This window comes from Pan paniscus, chromosome 6 (genome assembly GCF_029289425.2).
Source record: "Pan paniscus chromosome 6, NHGRI_mPanPan1-v2.0_pri, whole genome shotgun sequence".
NCBI classification, from domain to species: Eukaryota; Metazoa; Chordata; class Mammalia; order Primates; family Hominidae; genus Pan; species Pan paniscus.
In genome coordinates this window covers 196,125,806-196,143,472 of record NC_073255.2, presented here as the reverse complement: position 1 = coordinate 196,143,472, position 17,667 = coordinate 196,125,806, and the positions used below count along the sequence as shown (strand labels likewise).

General features: G+C 47.3%; 1 long non-coding RNA gene across 7 annotated transcripts in view; it reads left to right on the top strand.

Moving 5' to 3' along the window:
- LOC134730727 (uncharacterized) overlaps positions 1-17,667 on the top strand; it is a 35,039-nt gene that overhangs the window by 4,159 nt on the left and 13,213 nt on the right. For 4 of the 7 annotated variants that reach the window (XR_010112681.1, XR_010112680.1, XR_010112679.1 and 1 more), the window contains exon 3: positions 16,516-16,698. This is a non-coding gene — a long non-coding RNA (uncharacterized LOC134730727). Of the gene's footprint in view, positions 1-10,044; positions 10,219-16,515; positions 16,699-17,667 lie in introns of all 7 variants that reach the window. The other 3 variants (XR_010112682.1, XR_010112678.1, XR_010112677.1) reach the window with 1 other exon arrangement.

Below are 17,667 nucleotides of genomic sequence, written 5' to 3'. Positions count from 1 at the left end.
ACTTCCCAAATGGATGATTATTTGAAAAATGAATTGTCAGACAAAACTGACACATCAGTTATGGAGAAAACCCTTCAAGAACTGGCTTTAAATGTGTTTTAGTGGGAGCCACAGTGTGGAGAGAAACAGAAGAGGGAGGAGAGGGCGCCCCTTGTTTCTTCTCTCCACAGCCAGGCCTTCGCCACCTTTCTCAGTGTCTTCAAGAATAAAATGCCTCCGTTGTTGGTTTTAGCTGCTTTTCTCCCTCGGGGTAGGTAAAGTGGTTCCAAAACGACAAGCATCCTGTAAAGTCGGAAGAGCTGTGTCAACATTAAGCTGCGTGACTTTGGCTATGAGGGAAAAAAGGCTGGTGAGTGCAGAGAAGACAGAGCTGCGGCAGGGCTCCTCCCGCCAAGTCGCCGTGGAGAGGGGCTGTGAGGTGTCCTTAAACGGCCTGGTCTCCAGGGTGACTCAGGAAGGGCTGAGAATGGTCAGCTCCCTCACCTGCTAAACCCACGCCGCCCCCCTCAGCACACACCCTCCACTCTCCAACCTTGCCCAAGTGCTGGTCCGTCACGTCACTAGGACAGGGCATGGAGACTTGGGCTGATTCTTTTCTTTCCCTTCCTCCCTCATTTTTTTCTTCTCTCATTCCTCCTTTTCCTTTCCTGCTGTTTCCTGCTCTCCTGTTTCTGTCCTGCAGTGTCTGGGGCTCCGGAGAGGCTGGCCCTGGGGTGGGGTCCACATGGACATGGGCGTGAGCAGGTTTGATGGTCATGGGCATAGGCAGGTTCGATGGCCAGAGTTCTTTCAGCTCACAGTAAGTTTTGTTTTGTTTTGTTCTGTTTTGTTTAGTTTTGTTTTGTTTTGTTTCAGATGGAGTCTTCCTTTGTCGCCCAGGCTGTAGTGCAGTGGCGTGATCTCGGCTCACTGCAACCTCCACCTTAGAGCAATCCTCTTGCCTCATCCCCCCGGGTAGTTGGGACTACATGTGCACGCCACATGCCTGGCTAATTTTTGTATTTTTAGTAGAGACACGGTTTCACCATGTTGGCCAGGCTGGTCTCCAACTCCTGACCTCAGGTGATCCATCCGCCTCAGCCTCCCAAAGTGCCGGGATTACAGGTATGAGCCACTGCACCTGGCCTCAGCTGACAGTAGGTTTTAGAGCCAGATATTTGCACACTAACTTGCCAGAAACATATATGACTTTATTATTCTAATTGATTTTAAGAGATATTATGAACTCAAATCCAAAGTTATGTCCCACCTATCATGACAATTTCATTAAGGAAAAAGTCAAACCATTTTGGAAACGATTCAAGTGAGCAACTTGGAAAAATTTTCTACATTCCTAACTTACTTTCCGGGGGATTGTTCCTGACTTAACATCTATCAGGTGTCTTAGCTTAGCTGTCTTTTTACTTCAGGTTTTTCTTGCCTCCTCAGTGTGCTGGGAGTCCCACTCCACTCAAATGCCCTCAGGTCTAATAATTAACTTCATTGCAGGCTCCTGGCAGGCCTGGGTGGGCGGCAGCTGCATTGTGCTCCTGAAGAAGATTTAAGTTGGGTTTGGTGAACTGGTAGAATTTGCATTTTGCTGTTTCTTTCCCTCTCCCAGAATTTGTACCTTTAAATAGGTTTTTTAGTGTCATTAAGTATATCAAAAGGAAACCCAGTGGGGCAAATTGGCCAGGCTCCATAGAGGTGGCCTTGTCTAAGCCTTTCATCTTATCGATAAGGAAAGACAGGACCAGAGAAGTCACCGACTGTCCCTGGTCCCACTGCTTGGTTTGCGGCAATTTCCTGAAAATAATATCCAAGATGCAAAGCATATGGCTCTGGTGAGACATGTATGAGGAGCTGAGAATGAGATGGCTGAGTGTCAGGGGCAGATCACGAAGGGCTGCGCTCACCATCAGGAGGTCTGGACTTTGCTGTGAAAGACACAGGCCCTCATGTACGTCCAGGGTGCGGTGACAGCGAGGCTTGCAGGAGACAGGTCCCTGCTGTGTGGGGGTGAAGCTGGAGGCAAGATGATGCCTGGAGCTAAGAGATGGTCACAGGAAATCCGGCAAGAATTAACGAGGACTGGACAGTGACAGGCAGGCCAAAGAGTGAGAGGAACTTCACTGGCAAGAGCCAACAGGGCTTGTTGATTTAGGAGAGGAGACAAAGGACTGAGGGGTTTCTGGGCTGGGGGGCTGGGGCCTGGGAGGGTGGAGAAGCCACTGTCTGCATTATGGGATGCAGGAGGAGAAGCATTCAGTTCTCCACACAATGAGTTCCCTGAGAGGTGTCTCAGTGGGATCGTGGTGCAGTTGGAAATGTTCATGAGAAAGATGAGAAGCGGCACCAGCAGCAAACATCCAGGAACCCAGAAACCATCAGCACAGGTGCCTGCTGAGTTCCATAGACCCACCAGGGCCCACCAGGACCAACCAGGAAGCAAGTGTGGAGCTGGGAGTGAGGGAGCTGGGTGTGGAGATCAGGGGGAAGACTGTCATCTAAAGGGTGAGAGTGGGAAGGATGGAGTCATCTGTAGCTAAAGGGAACCACCATTAGTCAGTCCTTGTGATGAAGGTGCAGGATGTTCCTGCTTCCGTGCACGTCGCTCCTGGGCTGTGGGCAAGTTTGGAACTGCTGTTGTTCCCCAGCATAGTCTCAAGCGAGTGGAATGACGGTTTCCTATAGAAGCACAGTTCCTACAGGAAAGAAGGCGTGGTTAAGAGCATGAGGGCCAAGGAAAAGGAGGGGATTAGAGATAGCCAGCAGTGAGGGAGACGGTTCCAGATACGAGCCGAGTGGCAAAGCAGGGAATTCAAGAGAGAGAGGAGCATATATTACGCAAATTTTAAATTTTTTGGTAGCAAGCAACCTAGCAAAACTAGCTGAATCCAAAGGGGATTTATTGGCTCACATCATAAAAATCTAGTGAAAGATTCTAGCTGAAGTCATAACTAGATATACAAGTTTAAATAATTTTGTCAGAAACTGTTTCTTTGCTGCTCATCCACCTATCCATCCACCCACCTATCTATCCAACCCTCCCTCCCTCCCTCCATCCACCCATCCACCCACCTACCCACTCACCCATGTCTTTATCCATTGATCCGTGTGCACATCCATCCTTTCATCTCTACTTTCCTCCATCCCTCTCCCTTGCCTCCCTCCCCATCCATCTGCCCATCCCTCCATCCACCTCTTCATCTCTCCTTTCCTCCCTCCCCCATCCCTCCACCCCCTGTTCACCCACCCATTCATCCATCCCTGCATCTTTCCGTCCACTTCTCTGTCTTCTTGTCTCTGCTTCTCTTTGTATTTTGTTCTCACTATTCTCTGTTTCATAAGGCTTCCTGAAAGCAGCATCCATTTATCCCTTGTAGCAAGATCCCTAGAGAAAGACTCATAATTTATCTCTCAGTGTTCATAAACTCTCAGGGCAAATTTTATTTGGCCTGACTTGGATCACCTGCCAATATCTGAACGGATTGCATACCCGGGTAATGGAGTATTTTAATCACTGCAAACCCCCCACCCTCACCTGACCAGTGCCCCACAGCAGGACCACGAGCAGGGCCAAGGTGTCTCCAAGGTGCTGAGGAGCTGAGCACTCAGCCAGCCCACGGCCACGATGGTGTGCCGCCGAAGCCACGCGGCTGACTTCACAGCCAGGATCCGGGATCAGGCTATGTCCCACGCAGCCTGATGAAGGGTAAAAAAGAGCCCAATGCAGAGTGCTGGGGAAGCATAGAGAGAGCCGGGGCACCTGACCCAGCCTGGGACGGTCAAGGGTGACTGCCGTGCAGGAGGTGGCATCTGAGCTGTTCCTTAATTAGGAAGCCTGGCACAGAATGAAGAATGCATTCCTCAGACTGAGGCAGGGCGTAGGGATCCACATGACCATGCTCCTCTTATCCTTAGGAAGGGACAAGAGACTCCATCCTTCTGCCGTGCAGGAGGTGGCATCTGAGCTGTTCCTTAATTAGGAAGCCCGGCACAGAATGAAGAATGCATTCCTCAGACTGAGGCAGGGTGCAGGGATCCACATGACCGTGCTCCTCTTATCCTTAGGAAGGGACAAGAGACTCCATCCTTCTGCCGTGCGGGAGGTGGTATCTGAGCTGTCCCTTAATTAGGAAGCCTGGCACAGAATGAAGAATGCATTCCTCAGACTGAGGCAGGGTGCAGGGATCCACATGACCGTGCTCCTCTTATCCTTAGGAAGGGACAAGAGACTCCATCCTTCTGCCGTGCGGGAGGTGGCATCTGAGCTGTCCCTTAATTAGGAAGCCTGGCACAGAATGAAGAATGCATTCCTCAGACTGAGGCAGGGTGCAGGGATCCACATGACCGTGCTCCTCTTATCCTTAGGAAGGGACAAGAGACTCCATCCTTCTGCCGTGCGGGAGGTGGCATCTGAGCTGTCCCTTAATTAGGAAGCCTGGCACAGAATGAAGAATGCATTCCTCAGACTGAGGCAGGGTGCAGGGATCCACATGACCGTGCTCCTCTTATCCTTAGGAAGGGACAAGAGACTCCATCCTTCTGCCGTGCGGGAGGTGGCATCTGAGCTGTCCCTTAATTAGGAAGCCTGGCACAGAATGAAGAATGCATTCCTCAGACTGAGGCAGGGTGCAGGGATCCACATGACCGTGCTCCTCTTAGGAAGGGACAAGAGACTCCATCCTTTGGCCTGCAGCTGCTGAAATGACCCTTGCAAGTACTGAATCATCTTTAATGAAAAAATACACTGATATGCTGCGAATGTGGAGCTTATCCTTTCAGCCCAGTCCGTGGGGAAGGTGTGAATTAAAGACCCTGTGCGTGTGCTGGAGGCATCGTGGACTTTTGTTCACGATTTCCTTTCCTTTTGATGCTTCAGTTGTGGTGGTTGCAGCTCTACAAGCTGTGTGATATGGGCAATTCCTCACCTTTTCACCACTATTTTTCTTACTAATGAAATGAATACATACAAGAATACTTGGAGTTTAAATAATGAAACATCTGATGCTCACAGGCACTACAGTATTGGCTGAATTCTTAAGTGACTATAGGACACCTTTAAGCATGTTCTAGGGCAGGATAACCAAGGACACCGTCTCACGTGCCAGGAAACGAGGGGCCTATGTCCACTAAGTCCCTGGCTCCACGTGGCTCTGCTGTTGCCCACTTCTCTTGGACCCTGGTTGTGGCCTTCCCTTGCCACGGGGCCTTTGCTGGTGATACTCCCTCTGCCTGGAGTACCTCCATAACGTCCACTGCTGGGGCCTTGCCCATATTCTCTACACGTGGCACTGCAGTGCCCCCCCAGCCAGCTCCCAGGGGCCAGTGCCCCCAGTTCCTTGTCCAAGGTCTTTGTCCCGCAGCTAAAACCCAATCTGCTGCCACCGGCTCCATCCACAGGCAGAAGTTCCAGGGAATAAACGCGTCAGGGCACAGCCCTCAGGAGACCTTGGTTACGGACATCTATCCGTCTCCTCGCCCTCTGGGGCGAATACATCTCAGGTGCACTCTTTTGGGTGTTTGTTTTTGCTTTTGTTGTTTGCATTGGCTCCCAGAGTCTGACAGTGGCAGAAGGCTCCAGCTGCCCACAGTGGTGACTGGTTTTAAGCGTACCCTTTGTTGGCCATCTTCCTCGCTCTTGGAAATAAACAGCCTGCACTCCAATCCTTGTCACAGGGTCAGCTCCTGAGGGATCTTCTTGGCCTTGCTAATGCTGGCTTATCCTTCAGAATTTAGCTTCCATTTTCACTTCTTCATGGGAGTCTTCTTGAGTATAGTCTCCTCGTCATGTCTGCCGCGTCTTCCTGAGTCAGGGAATATCTCTTAGGCCATATCTATTATAGTCGTGGTCTGATTTATATTTGTGGTCAATTTTTTTTTCTTAATTTTTCGTAGAGACGGGGTCTCACTATGTTGCCCAGGCTGGTCTCAAACTCTAAGTGATCCTCCTGCCTCAGCCTCCCAAACTGCTGGGATTACAGGCTTGAGCCACCAAGCCTGGCCTATGTTTGTGGTCTCTTTGACTAAAAATGATCTTTTCTTCTAACCTGAAATCTCCTGAGGGATGAAACTTTGTGTCTCTTTGGTTTATCCCAGCATATAAATAGTTACGCATTTTTGAATTAACAAATGAGCACAAATTTGTATCAAATTATTATCTAGGACAAGCAGTGGAAAAAAATTCTGTAAAGGGCCGGATAACTGTTTTAAGCTTTACGGGCCATGCAGTTTCTGTTGCAATTACCAACTCTGCTGTTGAAGGGTGAAGACGTGGGTAGGTAATATATAAAGGAATGAGCATGTCTGGATGTTCCAGTAAAATTTTATTTTCAAAAATAAGCAGCAGAGGAGAGCTTCTGGAATGGTGGTGTGAGGAGCTTGGCAGGCCCTCTATCCAAGGAAATAACCATTTAACCGCCGAACATTCATTTTTTTAAAACTAGAAATTATCCTAAAGGCATACAGCAGGTGGATAAATATTTACTCAAATAAATAATCAACTCTCAGTAAGAACGGTAAGGATCAGTGGTATCAGAGCCACAATCCACCGCTCCCCACCCTCAAAGTGCATTGTGATGAAAGCTCTGCTCCAGGAAGGTCCAGCTAACAAGATGCTGTGGTCTGTCTTCCCGGCTCCTGGTCTAGGGCTGTGGTTTCACCCCAGGAAGGCAGGCCACCAGCATCTCTCATCCCTCTCAGTGTGCACTGCAGAAGCACCGTTCCAGGAAGTTGCAACTGAGAGGACTAGGGCTCCCCTGCTTCAGCCTGTGCTTGTCCTCAGAGGGTGGGAGCCCCATCCCAGGTGTGGCAGACTGAGCACATCTGCCTGGATTGCCCCACACCAAGTCACTCACAGTGTGGAGGTTCCATGTCTGGAGGGGCAAGCTAGGAAGACAAGAGGCTACCATGCCCACCCAGCTACTGGCTCGTGCAGCAAGGGTGTCGCTCTGGTGGAACTGGATCACGGTCCCCAGGAGCAGAGGAGACCTAAGAGCAGAGCATGTCCCTGAGGTGACAGACTTTACTTGGAGAACAGCATGCGGAAGTTCAAGCCCAAGGAAGTTGGCAAAAATAGTGGAGATTTTGTTGATGAACAATTAAGAGTGGGTGAAATGGTAGACTAGATAGAACTTAAACAGAGGGAACAAGGAAGAGAGATTGTTGAGAAGAGCTCCAGGGGTCTGAGCAGACTTGAAAAGCTGGCAACGCTCTGCCCCTGCAAAAGGGCCTGATGTTCACTGGATGAGTCTATGGAGCAATTTGTGCCCCAGGCATCATAAAAAATGATAGAGCACTTGCATTTAGTGGATGTTAACAGCTGTGTGTGACACCAAAGAGAGACAGACCAGCAGAAGCTTAACAGAGAGCCCAGAAGAAACCATAGATACCACAGGTGGTCAGAGAGACTGTGTGCTAGTCCAAGGCTGTGCCCTCTGAGAAGCAATATCAGAGCTACGTCCCTAATCAAATAAACAAGCAAGCAATCACACAGAAATAGCAGCCCCTGGGGGTCGGGGTCACAATCCAGATTTGCTACGATATATTACCTAAAATGCCAGTTTCCACAAAAATGCAAGAAAACGGGACAGTGCGACCCATGCTCAGGAAAACAGAGGGCAACAGAAACTATGACAAATTCCAGACATCGGATTAACAGACAAAGACAGCCAGTGTCAAAACAGCCACAGAAACGTATTCAAGTTACTAAAGGAGACCATGTTAAAAGAATTAAAAGAAATTATGATGACAATGTCCCATCTAATAAGGAATATCAATAAAGAAATAGAAATTATTTTAAAAAACAAAAAATTGTGGAGTTGAAAAGAACAATAACTGAAATGAAAAGTTCACTCAGGGGCCCAGCAGTAAATTGGAGCAGTCAGAAGAAAGAACCAGCAGACTTGAAGTTATGTCAATAGAGATTATACAACCTGAAAAACAGAGAGGGAAAAATAATTAAGAAAAATGAACAGAAGCTTGGGACACCTTTAATGAGAGTACCAGAGGAGATGTGAGAGAGAAAGAAGCAGAAAAAAAGTTCCAAGCAGAAAAAATGTCCAAGAAATAATAGCTGAAAAGCTCCCAAATTTGCTGAAAAATGTTAACCTACACATTCAAGAAGCCCAAAAAACTCTACACAAAGAGACACACCTAGACACACACACCTGGACACACACACCTGGACACAAACACCTAGACACACACACCTGGACACAAACACCTGGACACACACACCTAGATGCACACACCTGGACGCACACACCTAGACAAACACACCTGGACACACACACCTAGACACACACACCTAGACACACACTCCTGGACACACACACCTAGACACACACACCTGGACACAAACACCTGGACACACACACCTGGATGCACACACCTGGACGCACACACCTGGACACACACACCTAGACACACACACCTGGACACACACACCTAGACACACACACCTAGACACACACCTGGATGCACACACCTGGACACACATACCTAGACACACCAGAATCAAAATGTTCAAGACAAAGACAAGGAGAAACCTTGAAAGGAACAGAATAAAATGGCTCACCACAAAGAAGGGAACCCAGTAGGATTAATACTTGATCTCTCTGTAAAATGATGGAGGCCAGAAGGCAGTGGGATAACATATTCAAAGTGCTCAGAGGAAGAAACTATTAATCCACAATCCTATATCCAGCAAGGCCATCTGTCAGACATGAAGGTGAAATAAAGAAATTTCAAGATAAGCAAAAACGGAGAGAATTTCTTGCTAGCTGAACTGCTTTATGAGATATTAAAGGAATTCTTCAGGCTGAAAACAAGTGAACTCATATGATTTTCAAATCCACACACACAAAAAAAGGGCAGTAGTAAAGGTAATTATGTACTTTTTAAAAAAAGTATAAATGCATATATTTTCTCCTGTTTTCAAAAGCAACTGCATAGAACAATAAGTATGGAATTGTATTATTGGACGCATAACATACAGAAATGTAATATACTTGACAATAACAGTACAAAGGAGGCAAATGGGAAAAACTGTACTGGATTAAGGAAATAACCACATATTGTATAATCCCATTTATATGAAATGTCCAGAATAGGCAAATCCGTAGAAGTAGAAAGTAGATTCATGGTTGCCTGGGCTTGCGATGTGGGTGCAAGAAAGAAGGAAATGAGTACTAATGAGCATGTTTCCCTTAGGGAATGACAAAAATGTGATGATTTCACAGCTCTATGAACATACTAAAAACCATCGTAGTATTAAAAAAAAAAAAAGAACAGAAGAAAAGAAGAGTAGAATTTTGGGTACATAATTGTAAAATCAATCTTTAGTGGAAAGCTCTGTTATCCAGAAACTCAAAATTAGCTACATAACTTCCCCAGAAATATTCATCCGCAGCAAATATTCATCAGAGACAGAATCCAAACCCAGGTCTGTGTGAATCTAAAGTTTATTTTCCTCCACCTGCCTTAACAACAAATTATTGAATAACTCAAGGACGCAATACCTCGAAAGAGTCTGAAACATTTCTGTGATGAATTTACTTGTGAATCCCAATACTCTTGATTCTAGATGATGTGTTTTGTTCAGCATCTGTTTCAGTCATATCAAGTAAAACCACTTCCCCCAGGTAATATAGTTTTCCTTTTTACTTTTTCCTTGGCATCAGCATTTACAGCCCCGTGCAGACTGTTTTAACAAACGCGTTGGTGAGGTGTGGTAGAATCACAGGCAAAGGCATGCTTTGCTGTGCTGTGTAGGTACATATCAAACGCTCACCAAGAAATTATAAAATATTATTCATAGCAGTTTTTTTCTTCAGTATTTTATGGGCTAAGTGCAATCTGGCTTTTGATAACAACGGCTGAATAATATTTGAGTTTGCCAGCTGAAATGTCCTAAATATCTTATTGATTCATTTATTGCCTCTTCAAATAACAAGGCAACAAGACAGTGTCAGAATGCTCAGTGTTTTTACTTTTTTGTCTATCATGGGGTGGTGTCAGTTTCAGTAAAAACGATGTCTCTTATTTTGGTCCACATTGTAGGAATCTCATCAGTGACATGCGTTTGTGAAAAGCTGTGAATATTCAGTGCCACAGGGTTAAACCTCGGTACAGAAGCGAGACCCTGCTGGGCAGAGAAAGGGTGACCTGGAAGGTGTGTGAGGGCCCCGCCCATGGGCCCCTGTGATGGTCATGGCCTCAAGAATCACAGTCCAGGTGAGGCCCTGAATCTCCACAGCCAGGACCAGTTCCCTCTGCTCTTGGGTGCCGAGGCCAGCGTCAGCCAGGAGAGGCCTGCAGAATCAGCCTGTGCACCTCTCTGACGATAAGCAGAGATGCTGGTTTAGAGACTTGCTACTCACGGGGCAGTCCTCGGGCCTCCTGTACTCACATTACCTGGAACTTCTTGGAAATTCAGAATCTCAGGCCCCAACCCAGACGGACTGAATCAAAATCTTCATTGTGGTAAGACCCTCGGTGACACACAGGCCTGGGAAGCACAGGTTAGCGTGTCACCTTGGGCAAAGCTGTCAGCATTGTGAGCCTCTGTTTTCTACTCTGTAAAGGAGGCATCAATATCTACATGATAAGTTTGCCATGAGTATTGAAAAATAATGTCTTAGAAGCACAGGGCAGAGCCTGGCATGTAGTTTGTGCTCAGTGCACAGCAGACAAGAAACCACATGCACCAGACCCGGGCGGCCGTCGGCAGCCCACGCTGAGCAACCATGGGTGGCCCTCTTGTCTCTCGGGACAAGAAATGCTTCTTTAGAAATGCTTCTTTCCTTTCTAAAATGAAAGTTTTGGACAGTATTTCCTTTCACTTAAAAATTTCATCTGTGTATTTGATGGCCTCTGTTGTTTCTTTCCTGAAACTCCTGCTAACATACTGGGAGCTGAAGAAGGGCTCCGTGAAGGCGAGTAGGGGTGCCTGTCCCTCCCAGGGAGGAGCTTCCCTCCTCTCACCTGCTGCACGAGCCCTAGTGCTTCACCAACTCCAGCCTCAGTGCCCTGACACTGGGGGAGGGAAAGGAAGCGCACGCACCAGCCGTTCCACCCACCGAAGTTGTTTGGTCCCAATCTGCAAAATCAGTTAAACGTCTTCCTGCCTGGCAGCAGATCAAAGGTTGAGGGGTCTGGGACAGACAGAGATGGCTAGAGAATGGATGGTGAAGTGCTCAGAGGCCCTGTGGGCTATCCCACACTTGGCGGAAGACAGCAACACCATCAAATCTCCACCCTTTGTTATCCATGACTTAAAAGTGAACAGGGAGGTGGACAACTGTGCAAAGACTGGCTGGAGTCAAATCCTGGGCATAGATGAAGCATCGAGAATGCTTGTCACACGTTTGAATGTGCAGGGGGACTCTGACTGGAAGCTCCTAGCAGAGGCTGAAGACACTGGTTAGGTCCTGGTGTGTGCCTTGGGATGCATCCCAGGCAACGGGCCCAGGAGCTTGAGCTCATGTCCACCTGGCTCACCAGGGAGTCCTGCACCATTCTTCAAACCTAACTGGAAGAGACACTGATCCTTCCTCCCACCTAAGGGCTCCCAGAGCCACAGGTCTCCGCCTCTCCTGCAACACCTCCTGCTGCCTGTTCCCACCGCCCATGATTCACTCAGTCACCATCCTCAGCAGCACCCGACAGCCTCTGTGTGTCTGTGTCACTCACCATTACCAGCCCCCTGGGTGACCAATGCATGTATGTTAGACAGAACAAATGCACGGCGGCCTTCAGCAGCACCGACCGCGTCGACCCCTCTCTGTGCTCACACCAGGAGTGATCAGCGCACACGCCCTCCCACAGGATGGGAGAAGGTGATAACACAGCTGAGCTGGGTGTCCAGAAGCCAGCCCCACCCCACGGCCACTACTGAGAGGTTATGAGATCATGGCCTTATCCCGAGTAATGCTGCTGCAGTGAACTGGGACTTTTTTCCTCTGAATTCAAAGGTGGGGCAGTCTAGGCACCTGGATGCACCATCTGCTCTGTCCCGGCCCGCTGGCTGCTCACTGTGGGATGCTGTGCGATTAGACAGTTACTATCTTTCCCTGGTTGACGGATTAGAGTTTCCCTTTTCTGAGTATCTTGTTTTGAAGTGATCCGAAGTGTTTAGGGTTAAAGAGCGTGATTTTCCCAAACTGTCCAAAGAAATAGAAGCAGGTCTGCAAGAGGGGGGTGCCCAGAGCCTTGAGATGGAAGCGAGATGGGGTGATACCTGGGGAGCTCTCCAGGCCGCCGGGAAGCTGCACGTCATCCTCTGGACCTCTTTGCTGACTGTGTGCTGTCACCACAGCAGCCGCCTTCTCTCATCTGTAAACAGGATTTTACGTAACTTTCCATACACTTGGTTGTTGACAATTAAGTAGATTGTTTTTAAAGATACTTGAAATGATATCAGAATTTCCTAAATATGTCATTAAAACAGGAAACTTAGTTACCTATGCACTCGAATCACTAGAGAATACCAAATAGGAATAGGAAAATAACACACTGGTAAGAAAAATGTCCAAGGCCAATCACAGGAGTCAAAGCTCGTGATCAAATCAGCTCTGCCTGGGGAGGCTGTGCTCATGGCACCATTTAGTGACAAGTGGGTGACTCTGGGGCGAGTTCCAGGGGTGTCACCCCCAAGGCAGCAGCTCAGGTGCAGCCACCATGGAGGCAGTTTCACTGAGGGGCCCTCGGAGGCCCCTACTCTGAGATTCTAAGACAGGGTTTGAAGAATGTTCCAGCATTTGAACAAATGAACCCTATGATGTCCTGCTGTGAGAGAGAACAATGTCCCAATTTTGCCCAGGTGATTTGAACATCTCGGTATGGATCTGTTATGGGTTGAATTTTCTCCTGCCCAAATTCTTATGTTGAAGTCCTTACCCCTGATGGGACTAGATTTGGAGACAGGGCCTTTAGGGAGGTGATTAGTGTAAAGTGAGGTCACCAGGTGGGCCCTGATGCAATCTGGCATCCTCCTAAGAGGACATGAGGACACAGACACATACAGAGGGATGATCGTGTGAAGACACAGGGAGAGGATGGCATCTGCATGCCAAGGAGAGAGGCCTCAGGAGGAACCAGCCCTGCCCACACCTTGATCTGGGACTTCCAGCCTCCAGGGTTGTGAGAGAGAAATGTCTGTTGTTTAAGCCATGCAGTCTATGGTGCTTTGTTATGGCAGCTCCAGCAAGCTAACCTGGGATCTAAAATGATACTTAAACTGGTTCAGTCTGATTCTTAAACTGGTTCAGTGGAGCTAGGCCAGGCTCCCTCACTCTGAGCAGATGTTGGTCCCTTTGCAGGCCTGCTGTGTGTGATGATTGCTAACCAGGTTATGACAGTGATCTTTAAGTAAGTGGGAATCTTGTGAGTTTTGAGGTTTTTTTTTTTTTTTAATGAAATCTACATGGGAGCTTTCAAAGAGAAATAGCAGCCTCTGTATACATTTGTGAAGCAGGAAGCTGGGTCTGCGGGGAGTAGGGTGGGGCTGGTTCTCCCACACTCTTGCCCCTTTCAGGCCCTTGCCTTGCATGGGCTGCGGTGGTTCTGCCAGTGGGTATTCGAACTGATAGGTTTCGCTGTACCTTGATCAGCATCCTGCTGCCAAGAAAGCCAAAAAGGGCTGGAGCAACCCTCCCGTGTGCCATGTGAGCCTGTTTCCTTTCTGCAGTCACCAGTTCACGCAGCAAGTGTCAGAGCGTTCCCGTAAGGCCCGGCTCTCCACAGGGGCCAGGGGAGCTTTCTCTGGCAGGGTCTTCTTCACTGTGTGTAGGATACGGCAGCCTTCGAGGCTGGGGAACCGAAGTTTTCATTTTATTCTATTTTAATTAATTTAAATTACAATAAGTATTATCACTAAGTTTATGCAAACACGTGAGGGAATACTGATTTAGAGCTGGTGGCATAAGGTCACAGAGCTCCCACGAATCTCACATGGAAGGCTTGTTTCTCCAGGTTTTTTGTAGTTTGTACTGAATCACACACCATGCTGCTTCCATGTTTTTTCAGGGATTTCCAACACAGATTTTCCTGAGTACCCTGGATTAATCTCCTTTTGGATAGGTCCATGGGGGCCCTGCTGCTTTTTCCCCTTAGCCCTGGGCGAGGTCATCATAGAGGGGGAGTGGCAATGGCTCACAAGGTACTAGTGGAACCCCAGTAAGTTATCTCAGAGCCCACTTAGAACGCAAGTGCTACGTCCCCCAAAAGCTTTGCAATGAATATCTGATGGGAACAAACTCAGTCAAGGACAGGCCCAGGTTGGGGCTTGCAGGCTGCAGATTCAGAATTGTTTATGAGATGGGAGCCATACTTTCTAACAACAAGACCTGAATTTCTCAATTTAATCCAAGTCGTGACTTAAGTTAGCACCCTTCCGTTCCTCTATTACATTTCTGTTCGGCATGGATCAAATTGCCTACAAGGTAGAACAGATTTCAACTGCAATCTCTGAACCAGAAAATTCACTTATTCTCATGAAAGTTTGTAATCTTTGGAGAGTTGCTTAAAGAAACACTTAAAACCATCTTTCCTCTTTCTATACTCCAAACTTACCTGCTGCAATTTCTTGCTAAGAAGCAAAGTGCTATTTGCCTATTCCTATCTCTCTTTACCATCAGACACTCCTAAGTTAAGAGCTAGATAATTCGCTCAGCCTCAGGCCAGGCCGAGCCTCCCTCTAGAAGTCACGTTCCTGAGGTGTAGGGGGTCAAAATGCCTTTCATTGTTCAGAAGCAGGTGAGGGGCCAGCCAGGGCACGTCCTGCTCTCCAGGCTTGGTTCAGATAACTGTCAGCCCAGTTTTCAAGAGCACACACCAAAAATGCACCAAAGCTTACATCCATACAAACACCCGCACATGGATGTTTATGGAAGCTTATTTGTTTTTATTCATAATCACCCAAACTCAGAATCAACCAAGATGTCCTTCAGTAGACGAATGGATAAACTGTGGTGTCTCCAGGCAGTGGAATATTATTCAACGCAAAAAGAAATGAGCTATCAAGGCATGAAAAAATAATGGGGGAACTTTAAATGCATAAATGAGTGAAATAAGCCAGTCTGAGAAGGCTACACCCCGTGTGCTTACAACTACAGGACATCCTAGAAAAAGCAGAATTACCGACACAGTGAAAGATAAGGCCTGGTGGTGTGGGGAAGGATGAACAGGTGGAGCACAGGGATCTTTAAGGCAGATGATCTACTCTGTGTGATACTGCAATGATGAGTTCATGCCACTGTATATTTTCCCAAACCTATAGAATGTACAGCACCAGTGGTGAGCCCTGATGTGAGCTGTGGACTCTGGGTGACAATAGTGTGTCAATGGAGGTTCATGGACTGTAACAAATGCATCACTCTGGTGGGGGATGTTGATAGTGGGGGAGGCTATGCATGTGGGGAGGTGGGTATGTGGGAAATCTCTGTACTTTCTGCTCAGCTTTGTTCTGAATCTAAAACTGCTCTAAAAATCGTTTATTTAAAAATACACCAAAGCAATGAGGCCGGGCATGCATACAGCCAAAGCCAAATGATATTTGTGTGAGTCAGGTAAATTTGAGATCTGAAAAATGATCACTCCAGGGAGGCTGAGCTGTCATGGGGCACTTATTGAGAACCTACTTTATGCCCATCTGGTGCTTAGAATTACAAATTAGCTATTATTATTACTAAACAATTCAAAACAAAGTCACTTATCTCAGGGCGCCTTCAATCTTGTTGCCATCGAAGCTAACAAAAGTGGAAACGGAACAAAGCTACATACGGCACATTTCCCAGAACATGCCAGGTGGAGCCTGGCCCTGTTGATTGTGTGTGGCTGTCACTTGCAGGAGGGTTCCATGGACAAGTGAGTTTGGGAAATGCTGGGTTAGGCAAATATCAACAGGCTTCCTTACTGCAAGATTTCTCATAGTCAAAACATACTTTAAATCTCCAAGAGGATGATACAGAGAGCCATGTTTCCCATAATTAGTTGGCCCCAGAAACAGTTTCTTCTGGGAACATTTTGTAAGATTAGTGCTCCTTGAAACACACTGAGGGAGAGGCTAAACTGAGTGGTAGAGATTCATAGATGATTTGGATTCTGGCCCCAGAGTATAAAAGGCCAGGGGGAAAGGACTGTGTTCCTGAGATGGTGAGGTGGAGAAGGGGATGTGTTTCTCCACCACCCACAGAGAGGGCTGGGAAGCCCTGGCACACAGGCTGAATCTGGGAGGTCAGAAGGTGAGGTGAGAGGACAGGAAGACAGCCCACGAGACTTTCAAAGGAAATGGTGAGTCTTACCATGGCTCTCTGGGCTGATGGCAGGGCCCGGCACAAGGTAGGAACTGAGTGTGAGTGCGGGATGCACCCAGGTCTGAAATGCTCAGGAAGGACCCTAGGACATGAGCAACCTGGGCTGGTCCCTCATGGAACCTGAATGGCTGGAAAGAAGGAAGGGTGATCCTGCTGAGACAGGGTGTTGTGAAGATTTCCTTTCCCTCCGAACTAACATCTCACTCACTTCTCTCAGTTTCCATCATTATCTTCTATGGAGTTCTTCATTCCCACATCTGCGGCCCTTAAAATCCTACGGTTGAGTGCCTGCCTTGGATCAGCAGTCAGTTCGTTACCTTGGTTCTCAGACGATGCTTACAACAACGCCATGCGATTCGCCCACTCTTGGGTAGATGGAGACATTGGGGCTCAGGTGTGGGTAAGTGATTGTGTGACTCCTTGTTAAGCGGCAGAACCGGGACTCAAATTCACACAGATCTGATTCCAACCCTGTGGCCCTAAGCACAGTGTTATTAGACAATAAGCCCTCTGCAGGGAGATTTCCAGTGCTGATGGCAGGGTCTGTCATGAAGGAGGACTCTGCTGAATTTTTCTTTGAACCCCAGGAAGTGCCTGGCACAGTTCTCTGAAGAAATTAGAATGCAGCCAGTGGTTACTAAAGAAATGAATAAGTTAAGTAAATGGACAGAGCCGTGTGCTAAGAGTTCTTTTGGGACTACAGAAATGGGTCAGAATTGGAAATGTCCAGAAAATACTCTTGGATAATTATGAAAGCCACATATAGGAGCTCAGGTTTAACTCCATATGAAATGAAGAGTCACAAAAGAAAAGGAGGAGGAGCGTGTTCAGGCAGAACCTCAAGCTCGAGAGTGCTATGAAATATGTTTGAGACTCAGAAAATAGTTCCTGAAAGAAATGACACATTAATGAATGAAGGTATAGTTATTTGGAGAAAATGAACCTAGATATAAGAGGAACCATATCAAAATGTGTTTCTTTAACTGCGGTCTTCAGAACCTATGAGGTTCGTTGGTATATTCTTGGGAACTATGTGTGTTTGAGAAACATATTTCTGGTGCCAAACTGACAGTCACCTCAAATCCATCACAGCACTTATGATGAATTCTTTTCAAGTTAAATGCTGTAAAGAAAATACTTCTCTTTTTTACTGTTAATTCACAATTTAAAAGTGTTTTCTTACTGAACTACATGTTGGTCCCTCAGATAAGGATTTCTCGAGTCTCAGGTCTTTGGGGTGTTTGAGGAGTGTGACTTCTCAAATTGGATGACACTGATCTAACTGGCTGTAGTATCCATTCAAGCATGAGGGAGGTCAGAGCCTGGGAAAGCTGAGGTCCAAACAGCTCTTGAAAGAGGACGTTGCAGG